General features: G+C 37.6%; 1 protein-coding gene across 1 annotated transcript in view; it reads right to left on the bottom strand.

Moving 5' to 3' along the window:
• NAALADL2 (N-acetylated alpha-linked acidic dipeptidase like 2) overlaps positions 1-12,582 on the bottom strand; it is a 1,286,203-nt gene that overhangs the window by 1,101,164 nt on the left and 172,457 nt on the right. The gene's annotated exons all lie outside the window — the stretch shown is intronic.

The raw sequence follows: 12,582 nt of genomic DNA, 5'->3' as shown, positions 1-12,582 counted from the left end.
AAATGTGTTTAAGTGTTGTAAATGTTTTACAACTTTTTTCATTATTATGAATGATCTTTTTACTTTCCTTTTCAATTTTTAAAAGTTCATGATGGTAAAAATAAGAGCGATGAAGTTTTGAATATTTGCCTTAATCTATTTACTCTACTTATTTGTTCTGATTTTTAGATTTTTTTAGGCATGCAACTGAATTATCTGCAAATAACAACTCTGTCTCTTCTTTTCCATGATTACTATCATTTATTACATGGATATATGTAGTGATTACATTAGCAAAAACCTAAAAAACAATGCTGAGTGAATGTGCTAATAACTGACCTTCATGTCTTGGTCCTTTCCATTATAATGGTAAATACTTTAACATTAACTTCATTACACCTAAATACTGATTTTTAGAAAAAGTCTTTCTTTTGTTTAGGCAATTTCTCTTGATTCATACTGTACATAGATTTTCAATTTCCAAAATGTGTGCAAATGGTTAAAAAGTGTTCATACATTTTATCAAATGCTTCCCAATTTCTATACATAAATTCATTGGTGTTCTGTATGCTAATGCGATGCTATAGTAGATTATACTATTGCCTTTCTGATTTCCCCAACATAAACCTATCTCTTCCATTACTGGAACATGCTCTACTAGAAGACTGCAATTAGCAAATCAAAAGATATTGAACATTTAGAATTTAGAAAATTTGTAATTCTCTTAATTTCCAACTTTGTATAGAAATATCTCCTGGGGCGTCTGGGTAGCTCATTCAGTTCAGTGTCAAACTCTTGGTTTGTGCTCATGTCATGAGCTCAGGGTCATGAGATCCATCCCTGCATCAAGTCCTGCTTTGGGTTCCATGCTTAGCAGGAAGTCTGCTTCAGATTGTCTCCCTCTGCCCCTTCGCCAGCTCACACACACAAGCACATGCACTCGCTCTCTCTCTCTCTCTAATAAATAAATTTTATATATATATATATGAAATATCTATTTTTTAAAGTCTTCTGTACTATGATTTTCTCTTTTAATACCCTGACTTTGCTTTCATTATGCATCTTATTTTTAAAACTAGGCTTGTTTTTTTATTCAATATGTTCAAAGCACCCAGTGTGATGTGTTTATCTTTTCTATACATTTAGTTTTGTTTCACATATTTAGTTTTATCCGAATTACCTTTTGCTTTATTTTTATTGGTTTATTGTTAATTAGCATGTTTAAGTTACTTGTACTCAGTCTTTAAAAAATATTTAAAGCTATATATTTTCTCTCAGTACTATTTTAGTACTGAATATTGTATTCAGTATTTAGTGCTGAGTATATACAAAGTATTGTTTTGCAGTAACATATATTGTTTCTGATTATTCAAAATTCCTCTTTAATCCAGAGGCTACTTTAAAAAATGTTTCATTAAATTGTTCTCCATAAAGTATACAAGTTTGTTTTGTTTTGTTTTAAGTGAGTATAATAGGTTTTTGGTTCAGGATTTTTAAATTATTTTGTTTTGTTTTTAGAGTGTTGATTTTAAGTTTATTAGCTTCTAATAAGTAAATGTAACCTGTCAAATATTTTTAGAATTCTTTTTTGCTCAAGAACCATATTTTGTAAAGATCCAAGGGATAATAGAAGGTCAATGTTGTTCTGTATTTATGTGGTGTATACAATTTTACAAAGCTGAATGTGACCATACCATGAAAATCTGTAATGCATTATCTATTTTATCTTGTTCCCCTCACCAGTAATTCATATCAATAACTCAATACGCAAACCTTATTTTTCTTAATGATAAAATTAAATATACATTTTTAAATTTATACACCTACTCATTTGTAGGAATTTATTCTGCATCTGTTAAAAATATATATAGTTTTCTATATCTTAATTTTTTTACTCAAAAATGACACACAGATGTCTCTGATATTAATAATTATATCTATATTTTGTTTTGTGACTGTATATTACATGATGTGATGTATTTTTTTCTGCTACCCACTTCTACTGATATTTACTTTGCTTTCAGTCTTTTGCCATTAAAAATGCTGCCACAGGGGCAGCTGGGTGGCTCAGTTAGTTAAGCAGCTACCTTTGGTTCAGGTCATGATCCCAGGGTTCTGGGACTGAACCCCCATCAGGCTCCCAGCTGGGTGGGGAGCCTGCTTCTCCCTTTCCCTGCCTCTCCCCCTGCTTGTGCAGGTGCATGCCCTCTGTCAAATAAATAAATAAAATACTTTTTAAAATGCTGCACAATAATCATCACTATACATATATAAAACATACTAATGTATTCCATGCCTTCCCCAATACAACAGAGTCTCTGAAATTGGATTGTGGGGCAAAAGTTTGTATTTTACTTTTTTTAAACCTTTATTTGTTTATTTATTTGAGAGCAAGGGCAAGACAGAGCAAACCACAGAGGGATAGGAGCAGGAAGACCAAAGCGGGGCTCCATCCCAGAACCCTAAGATCATGACCTGAGCCAAAGCCAGACATTTAACCAACAGAGCCACCCAGGTGCCCCAAGTATTTTAAATTTTTAATAATTGATACCAGAATGTTTCCTCAAGAACTGTTACAAGTCACACTGCTGGCACTGCTGTGTGAAAGAACACTTTCCCCAAGTCAAAGCACAGACCATTCTATCTTCAACAAACATTCTCTCCCAGAAAGTCATATGACTTCACTCTTACTTTGTTTCTGCTGAAATTACTCCTCAGAGATTTTCCCTTAACAATTTATAACTACACATTCTCTGTCCCAATTATTCTGTTATCAATTTACCTTGCTTTTTCATAGCATTTCCCATGACTTGATAGTGTATTATGTAGAGATATATGTATTAATTCACTGTCTATGTCCCCTTCCTGTATCTCTTTTCCTACATGTTACAAGTAAAAGAAGTCCAAAGGGCTGCTTTTCAATCAATTTCAGTTAATTCAAATCTGGTGCTTAGTTACAGGTTCCCATGGCCCTTCTAACTTACTCCTTTCCTTCATTGTCTAGGAAGGCTGCTCACTTGCTAGGGCAGCACTATAGTGTGAGACAAAATAGTGTGAGACAATAGTGTGAAACAAAAATGTGACTCACACAGGTAATTTAAAATTGGAATCAGACTTAAAATATAATTTATGGAGGGAGGAGTCAAGATGGCAGAGAAGTAGCAGGCTGAGACTACTTCAGCTAGCAGGAGATCAGCTAGAGAGCTTATCTAAAGATTGCAAACACCTAAAAATCAATCAGCAGATCAAAGAGAAGAACATCAATTCTAGAAACAGAAAAACAACCACTTTCTGAAAGGTAGGACTGGCGGAGAAGTGAATCCAAAGCGACGGGAAGATAGACCCCGGAGGGAGGGGCTGGCTCCTGGCAAGCGGCGGAGCAACGGAGCATAAAATCGGGACTTTTAAAAGTCTGTGCCACTGAGGGACATCGCTCCAGAGGCTAAACCGGGGCGAAGCCCACACGGGGTCAGCGTGGCCTCGGGTCTCGCAGGGTCACAGAAGGATCAGGAGTGTCTGAGTGTTGCAGAGCTTGCGGATATTGGAACGGGAAAGCCGGCTGCAGACACAGAGCCGACAATAAGCTCGCAGCTCGGTGTTGCCTTGAGCCAGTCGTGGGCTCGGTGAGCTCGGAGCGCAGCCAGAGGTTGGGCAGACGGGAGTTACTAGGAGCTGTTCGCTGAGGGCGCAATGGGGAGTGGGGCCCCGGGCTTTCGGCTCCTCCGGGCCGGAGACCAGGAGGCCGCCATTTGTGTTCCCGTCCTCCGGAACTCTACGGAAAGTGCTCAAGGAACAAAAGCTCCTGAAAGCAAACCCAAGCGGATCACTCAGCCCGGCCCCTGCTAAGGGCGGTGCAATTCCGCCTGGGGCAAAGACACTTCAGAATCACTACAACAGGCCCCTCCCCCAGAAGATCAACAAGATATCCAGGCAAGACCAAGTTCACCTACCAAGGAGTGCAGTTTCAATACCAAGGAGAGCAGCAGAATTCCAGAGGAGGAGAAAACAAACCACGGAACTCATGGCTTTCTCCCTGTGATTTTTTAGTCTTGCAGTTAATTTAATTTTTTTTCTTCTTCATTTTTTTTCTCTTCTTCTGCTAAAATTTTTTTTAACTTTTACCCTTTTCTTTTTTTAACGTTTTTTAACTAGTTTATATAATATATATACATATATTTTTTCTTTTTTTATTCGTTTTAATTCTTTTTTTCTTTCTTTATTTTTGAACCTCTTTTTATCCCCAAATCAGAAGAGATCCCAATCTCTTCAATCTCTTTTTTTAATTCTTTTTTTAATTCTTGATTTAATTTTTAATTCAATCTCTTTTTTTAATTCTTTTTTTTCTTTCTTTCTTTTTGAACCTCTTTTTATCCCCAAATCAGAAGAGACCCCAATCAGAAAAGATTGGGAGATCCCAATCAGAAGAAATCCCAATCAGAGGAGATCCCTCACCCAATTATGAGGGGGGAGAAATCCCTCCTCACGATTTGGGATCTCTTCTGATTAGGTTAAAGCATATTTTCCTGGGATTGTTGCCACCCTTTTAGTATTTTACTTGCTCCTTCATATACTCTTAGCTGGACAAAATGACAAGGCAGAAAAATTCACAACAAAAAAAAGAACAAGAGGCAGTACCGAAGGCTAGGGGCCTAATCAATGCAGACATTGGTAATATGTCAGATCTAGAGTTCAAAATGACAATTCTCAAGGTTCTAGCCGGGCTTGAAAAAAGCATGGAAGATATTAGAGAAACCCTCTCCAGAGATATAAAAGCCCTTTCTGGAGAAATAAAAGAACTAAAATCTAACCAAGTTGAAATCAAAAAAGCTATTAATGAGGTTCAATCAAAAATGGAGGCTCTCACTGCGGGGATAAATGAGGCAGAAGAAAGAATTAGCGATATAGAAGACCAAATGACAGAGAATAAAGAAGCTGAGCAAAAGAGGGACCAACAGCTACTGGACCATGAGGGGAGAATTTGAGAGATAAGTGACACCATAAGACGAAACAACATTAGAATAATTGGGATTCCAGAAGAAGAAGAAAGAGAGAGGGGAGCAGAAGGTATACTGGAGAGAATTATTGGGGAGAATTTCCCCAATATGGCAAAGGGAACGAGCATCAAAATTCAGGAGGTTCAGAGAACGCCCCTCAAAATCAATAAGAATAGGCCCACACCCCGTCACTTAATAGTAAAATTACAAGCCTTAGTGACAAAGAGCAAATCCTGAAAGCTGCCCCGGAAAAGAAGTCTGTAACATACAATGGTAAAAGTATTAGATTGGCAGCTGACTTATCCACAGAGACCTGGCAGGCCAGAAAGAGCTGGCATGATATTTTCAGAGCACTAAACGAGAAAAACATGCAGCCAAGAATACTATATCCGGCTAGGCTATCATTGAAAATAGAAGGAGAGATTAAAAGCTTCCAGGACAAACAAAAAGTGAAAGAATTTGCAAACACCAAACCAGCTCTACAGGAAATACTGAAAGGGGTCCTCTAAGCAAAGAGAGAGCCTACAAGTGGTAGATCAGAAAGGAACAGAGACAATATACAGTAACAGTCACCTTACAGGCAATAAAATGGCACTAAAATCATATCTCTCAATAGTTACCCTGAATGTTAATGGGCTAAATGCCCCAATCAAAAGACACAGGGTATCAGAATGGATAAAAAAACAAAACCCATCTATATGTTGCCTCCAAGAAACTCATTTTAAGCCCGAAGACACCTCCAGATTTAAAGTGAGGGGGTGGAAAAGAATTTACCATGCTAATGGACATCAGAAAAAAGCAGGAGTGGCAATTCTTATATCAGATCAATTAGATTTTAAGCCAAAGACTATAATAAGAGATGAGGAAGGACACTATATCATACTCAAAGGGTCTGTCCAACAATAAGATCTAACAATTTTAAATATCTATGCCCCCAACATGGGAGCAGCCAACTATATAAACCAATTAATAACAAAATCAAAGAAACACATCAACAATAATACAATAATAGTAGGGGACTTTAACACTCCCCTCACTGAAATGGACAGATCATCCAAGCAAAAGATCAACAGAGAAATAAAGGCCTTAAATGATACACTGGATGAGATGGACATCACAGATATGTTCAGAACATTTCATCCCAAAGCAACAGAATACACATTCTTCTCTAGTGCACATGGAACATTCTCCAGAATAGATCACATCCTCAGTCCTAAATCAGGACTCAACCAGTACAAAAGATTGGGATCATTCCCTGCATATTTTCAGACCACAATGCTCTGAAGCTAGAACTCAACCACAAGAGGAAGTTTGGAAAGAACCCAAATGCATGGAGACTAAACAGCATCCTTCTAAAGAATGAATGGGTCAACCGGGAAATTAAAGAAGAATTGAAAAAAATCATGGAAACAAATGATAAAGAAAATACAACGGTTCAAAATCTGTGGGACACAGCAAAGGCAGTCCTGAGAGGAAAATATATAGTGGTACAAGCTTTTCTCAAGAAACAAGAAAGGTCTCAGGTACACAACCTAACCCTACACCTAAAGGAGCTGGAGAAAGAACAAGAAAGAAACCCTAGGCCAGCAGGAGAAGAGAAATCATAAAGATCAGAGCAGAAATCAATGAAATAGAAACCAAAAAAACAATAGAACAAATCAACGAAACTAGGAGCTGGTTCTTTGAAAGAATTAATAAAATTGATAAACCCCTGGCCAGACTTATCAAAAAGAAAAGAGAAAGGACCCAAATAAATAAAATCATGAATGAAAGAGGAGAGATCACAACGAACACCAAAGAAATACAGAAAATTATAAGAACATACTATGAGCAACTCTACACCAACCAATTTGACAATCTGGAAGAAATGGATGCATTCCTAGAAACATATAAACTACCACAACTGAACCAGGAAGAAATAGAAAGCCTGAACAGACCCATAACCAGTAAGGAGATTGAAACAGTCATTAAAAATCTCCAAACATGGGCACCTGGGTGGCTCAGTGTGTTAAGCCGCTGCCTTCAGCTCAGGTCATGATCTCAGGGTCCTGGGATCGAGTCCCGCATCGGGCTCTCTGCTCAGCAGGGAGCCTGCTTCCATCTCTCTCTCTCTGCCTGCCTCTCCATCTACTTGTGATCTCTCTCTGTCAAATAAATTAATAAAATCTTTATAAAAAAAAAAAATCTCCAAACAAACAAAAGCGCAGGGCCAGACGGCTTCCCAGGGGAATTCTACCAAACATTTAAAGAAGAACTAATTCCTATTCTCCTGAAACTGTTCCAAAAAATAGAAATGGAACGAAAACTTCCAAACTCGTTTTATGAGGCCAGCATCACCTTGATCCCAAAACCAGAAAAGGATCCCATCAAAAAAGAGAGCTATAGACCAATATCCTTGATGAACACAGATGCGAAAATTCTCACCAAAATACTAGCCAATAGGATTCAACAGTACATTAAAAGGATTATTCACCACGACCAAGTGGGATTTATCCCAGGGCTGCAAGGTTGGTTCAACATCCGCAAATCAGTCAATGTGATACAACACATTAATAAAAGAAATAACAAGAACCATATGATACTCTCAATAGACGCTGAAAAAGCATTTGACAAAGTACAGCATCCCATCCTGATCAAAACTCTTCAAAGTGTAGGGACACAGGGCACATACCTCAATATCATCAAAGTCATCTATGAAAAAACCACCGCAAATATCATTCCCAATGGAGAAAAACTGAAAGCTTTTCTGCTAAGGTCAGGAACACGGCAGGGATGTCCATTATCACCACTGCTATTCAACATAGTACTAGAAGTCCTAACCTCAGCAATCAGACAACAAAAGGAATTTAAAGGCATCCAAATCGGCAAAGAAGAAGTCAAACTATCACTCTTTGCAGATGATATGATACTCTATGTGGAAAACCCAAAAGACTCCACTCCAAAACTGCTAGAACTTGTACAGGAATTCAGTAAAGTGTCAGGATATAAAATCAATGCACAGAAATCAGTTGCATTTCTCTACACCACCAACAAGACAGAAGAAAGAGAAATTAAGGTGTCAATCCCATTTACAATTGCACCCCAAACCATAAGATACCTAGGAATAAACCTAACCAAAGAGGCTAAGAATCTATACTCAGAAAACTATAAAGTACTCATGAAAGAAATTGAGGAAGACACAAAGAAATGGAAAAATGTTCCATGCTCCTGGATTGGAAGAATAAATATTGTGAAAATGTCTATGCTACCTAAAGCAATCTACACATTTAATGCAATTCCTATCAATGTACTATTCATCTTTTCAAAGAAATGGAACAAATAATTCTAAAATTTATATGGAACCAGAAAAGACCTCGAATAGCCAAAGGGATATTGACAAAGAAAGCCAAAGTTGGTGGCATCACAATTCCGGACTTCAAGCTCTATTACAAAGCTGTCATCATCAAGGCAGCATGGTACTGGCACAAAAGCAGACACATAGATCAATGGAACAGAATAGAGAGCCCAGAAATAGACCCTCAACTCTATGATCAACTAATCTTTGACAAAGCAGGAAAGAATGTCCAATGGAAAAAAGACAGCCTCTTTATAAATGGTGTTAGGAAAATTGGACAGCCACGTGCAGAAAAATGAAATTGGACTATTTCCTTACACCACACACAAAAATAAACTCAAAATGGATTAAGGACCTCAATGTGAGAAAGGAATCCATCAAAATCCTTGAGGAGAACACAGGCGGCAACCTCTTCGACCTCAGCCGCAGCAACATCTTCCTAGGAACATCTCCAAAAGCAAGGGAAGCAAAGGCAAAAATGAACTGTTGGAATTTCATCAAGATCAAAAGCTTTTGCACAGCAAAGGAAACAGTTAACAAAATCTAAAGACAACTGACAGAATGGGAGAAGATATTTGCAAACGACATATCAGATAAAGGACTAGTGTCCAAAATCTATAAAGAACTTAACAAACTCAACACCCAAAGAACAAATAATCCAATCAAGAAATGGGCAGAGGACATGAACAGACGTTTCTGCAAAGAAGACATCCAGATGGCCAACAGACACATGAAAAAGTGCTCCATATCACTCGGCATCAGGGAAATACAAATCAAAACCACAATGAGATATCACCTCACACCAGTCAGAATGGCTAAAATCAACGAGTCAGGAAATGACAGATGCTGGCGAGGATGCGGAGAAAGGGGAACCCTCCTACACTGTTGGTGGGAATGCAAGCTGGTGCAACCACTCTGGAAAACAGCATGGAGGTTCCTCATAATGTTGAAAGTAGAACTGCCCTATGACCCAGAAATTGCACTACTGGGTATTTACCCTAAAGATACAAACGTAGTGATCCAAAGGGGCACGTGCACCCGAATGTTTATAGCAGCAATGTCCACAATAGCCAAACTATGGAAAGAACCTAGATGTCCATCAACAGATGAATGGATAAAGAAGATGTGGTATATATACACAATGGAATACTATGCAGCCATCAAAAGAAAGGAAATCTTGTCATTTGCGACATGGATGGAACTAGAGCATATCATGCTTAGCGAAATAAGTCAAGCGGAGAAAGACAACTATCATATGATCTCCCTGATATGAGGAAGTAGTGATGCAACATGGGGGCTTAAGTGGGTAGGAGAAGAATCCATGAAACAAGATGGGATAGGGAGGGAGACAAACCATAATTGACTCTTAATCTCACGAAACAAACTGTGGGTTTCTGGGGGGAGGGGGGTTGGGAGAAGGGGGGTAGGGTTATGGACATTGGGGAGGGTATGTGCTTTTGGGTAAATTGGAAGGGGTGGTGAACCATGAGAGACTATGGACTCTGAAAAACAATCTGAGGGGTTTGAAGTGGCGGAGGGGTGGGAGGTTGGGGTACCAGGTGGTGGGTATTATAGAGGGCACGGCTTGCAAGGAGCACTGGGTGTGGTGAAAAAATAATGAATACTGTTTTTCTGAAAATAAATAAATTGGAAAAAAAGTAAAAAAAAATATTTATGTATGTCTAATAGGTTTATAGAAATTTAAGGGATTAAAAACCTATTATGAGTCAGCAGATATGTATAAGGACCATATAAAAATTTCACAACTAAAAATATAATTAAATTAAAAACTCCTTAAGTTTTTAAGCAGTTTAGACAAAGTTGAAGAGGGAACCAGTGAGCTAGAAAATATATATGAAAAAATTATCCACAATCCATCATAGGCAAGGAAACAGGACATGTGGAAGAGGAAGTAAGACAAAGGGTGGAGAGAGAAAATTAAAAATTGAGTTGGAATGACAAATGAAGAAAGAAAAAAACAGAACACAAAGTTAGAATATGTAAGGAATGAGCATGCTTCAGAATTGATTAACAATACCAACCAAAGACTGAGGAAGTTCAACAATGTCTAAGTACTGTAAATAAACAAATTTATATCTAGACAGATAACAGTAAAACTGAAGAACAAAGAAATAAAAGCAGCCAAAGAAGAGCCTTGCACAATATACATATTCAATGCAATTCCTGTCAAAATTCTGCCAGCATTTTTCACAGAGCTTTTCCGCTACAAAGGGAACAGTTGACAAAACCAAAAGACAACCTATGGAATGGGGGATGATATTTGCAAATGTCTTATCAGATAAAGGGCTAGTATCCAAAATCTATAAAATTATCAAACTCAACACCCAAAAAAACAAAAAATCCAGTTGAGAAACAGGCAGAAGACATGAACAGGCATTTCTCCAAAGAAGACCTACAAATGGTTGACACATAAAAATGCTCCACATCACTCAGCATCATGGAAATACAAAACAAAAGCACAATGATATAGCACCTCACAGCAGTCAGAATGGCTAAAATTAACAAGTTGGTAAACAAGAGATGTTGGCAAGGATGCAGAGAATGGGGATCCCTCTTACACTGTTGGTAGGAATGCAAGCTGGTACAACCACTCTGGAAAACAGTACGGAGGTTCCACAAAAAGTTGAAAATAGAACTACCCAACACAACCCAGTAGCTGCACTACTAGGTATTTACCCAAAGGACAAAAACATAGTGATTTGAAAGGGGCACATGCACCCCAAATGTTTATAGCAGTGATGTCCACAACAGCCAAAAATATGGAAAGAGCCCAGGTGTTCATCAACAGATGAATGGAGAAAGAAGAGGTAGTATGTGTGTGTGTGTGTGTGTGTGTGTGTGTGTACAACAGAATATTACTCAGCCATCAAAACGAATGTTATCTTGCTGTTTGCCATTATATGGATGGGATTAGACGGTATTATGCTAAGAAATGAGTCAGAGAAAAATACCATATGTGGAATTTAAGAAACAAAGCAGATGAATGTAAGGAAGGGAAGGAAAGATAAAAATAAGATGAAAATAAAGAGGGAGGCAAACTATAAAAAGATACTGAACTCTAGGAAACAAACAGGATTGATAGGGAGGTGAGTGGGGGAAGGGGTGATAGGCATTAAGGAGAACACTTGATATAATGAATACTGGGTGTTATATGCAACTGATGAATCACTAAATTCTACCCTGGTAACTAATAGCACGGCATATGTTTGCTAAATTGAGTATTTAAAAAAATTTTTTAATGAAAAAAAAAAAAAAGAAAGAAAGAAGGGAAGAGCTTTACAAACTGTGTTCCATGAATTGGCATTATTAGCATCACCCAAAAAATAGAAATCCAAATTCTAGGGCCCTACTCCAGACTCACTAAACAAAATCTCAGGGGGTGGGCACAGAAATCTGACTTTTACTAAGCCAGTGTTTGAGAAGCACTTTAGTAAAATACACACTGTCTAGTCTCATTTATGAATTCCCTTTTGTGATTTCACCTATTCTCTAAAATTTATTTGTAACTTGCTGTGCTTTTGTTACCATTCAAAAATACATACATGTACGCAGTAGCAAATTTACATCGTCTTAGGTATACATTCTCACCTGAAGTTGGAAAAAGAGACCCTCTGCTTATTTCAGCTCTCATACTGCAAATAAGTGTCCTTTTTGTAATCTATTTAGTGGCACAACTTTTAAAGTTTTGTTGTTGTCAGCTTTTTTTGGGGGGGGGTTGTTTGTTTGTTTGTTTGCTTGTTTTTGCATTTTTGTTCTTTTTGCTATGTTTTTTTCTGTCTACGATGGTCCCCAAGTATAGTACTAAAGTGCTGTCTGGTGCTACTAAGTACAAGAAGCTATGCTGTGCCTCATGGAGAACATCCATGTGTTAGATAAGCTTCCTTCGGTCTTGAGTTATAGTGCTGCTGGCCTGAGTCCACTCTTAATGAATCAACAATATAAACTACATAAGGTATCTTTAAATAGAAACATACATAAAACAAGGTTATGTATTAATTGACTGAGGAAAATGTGACCAGAGGCTCCCAGAAACCAACCTTGTATTTCCCCTAGGGTCAATGATTTAGTATTAGCTAATTCTGTGTTCTAATCAAATTTATAAAACATAACTACCATGAAAAATGAGAATCAGCCCATATTAGAAATATTTTTAAAAAGGAACAAAAATACTCAAAAGAAACCAGGAGACAGGAGAAAAAGTAATAATGGTATATTCACTCGATGAAATATAATAGAGATAAACATTAATTACAT

This window comes from Neovison vison, chromosome 6, assembly GCF_020171115.1.
Source record: "Neovison vison isolate M4711 chromosome 6, ASM_NN_V1, whole genome shotgun sequence".
Classification (NCBI taxonomy): Eukaryota; Metazoa; Chordata; class Mammalia; order Carnivora; family Mustelidae; genus Neogale; species Neogale vison.
The sequence above is the reverse complement of the archived record's forward strand: the minus strand, read 5'-3'. Positions and strand labels throughout refer to the sequence as shown.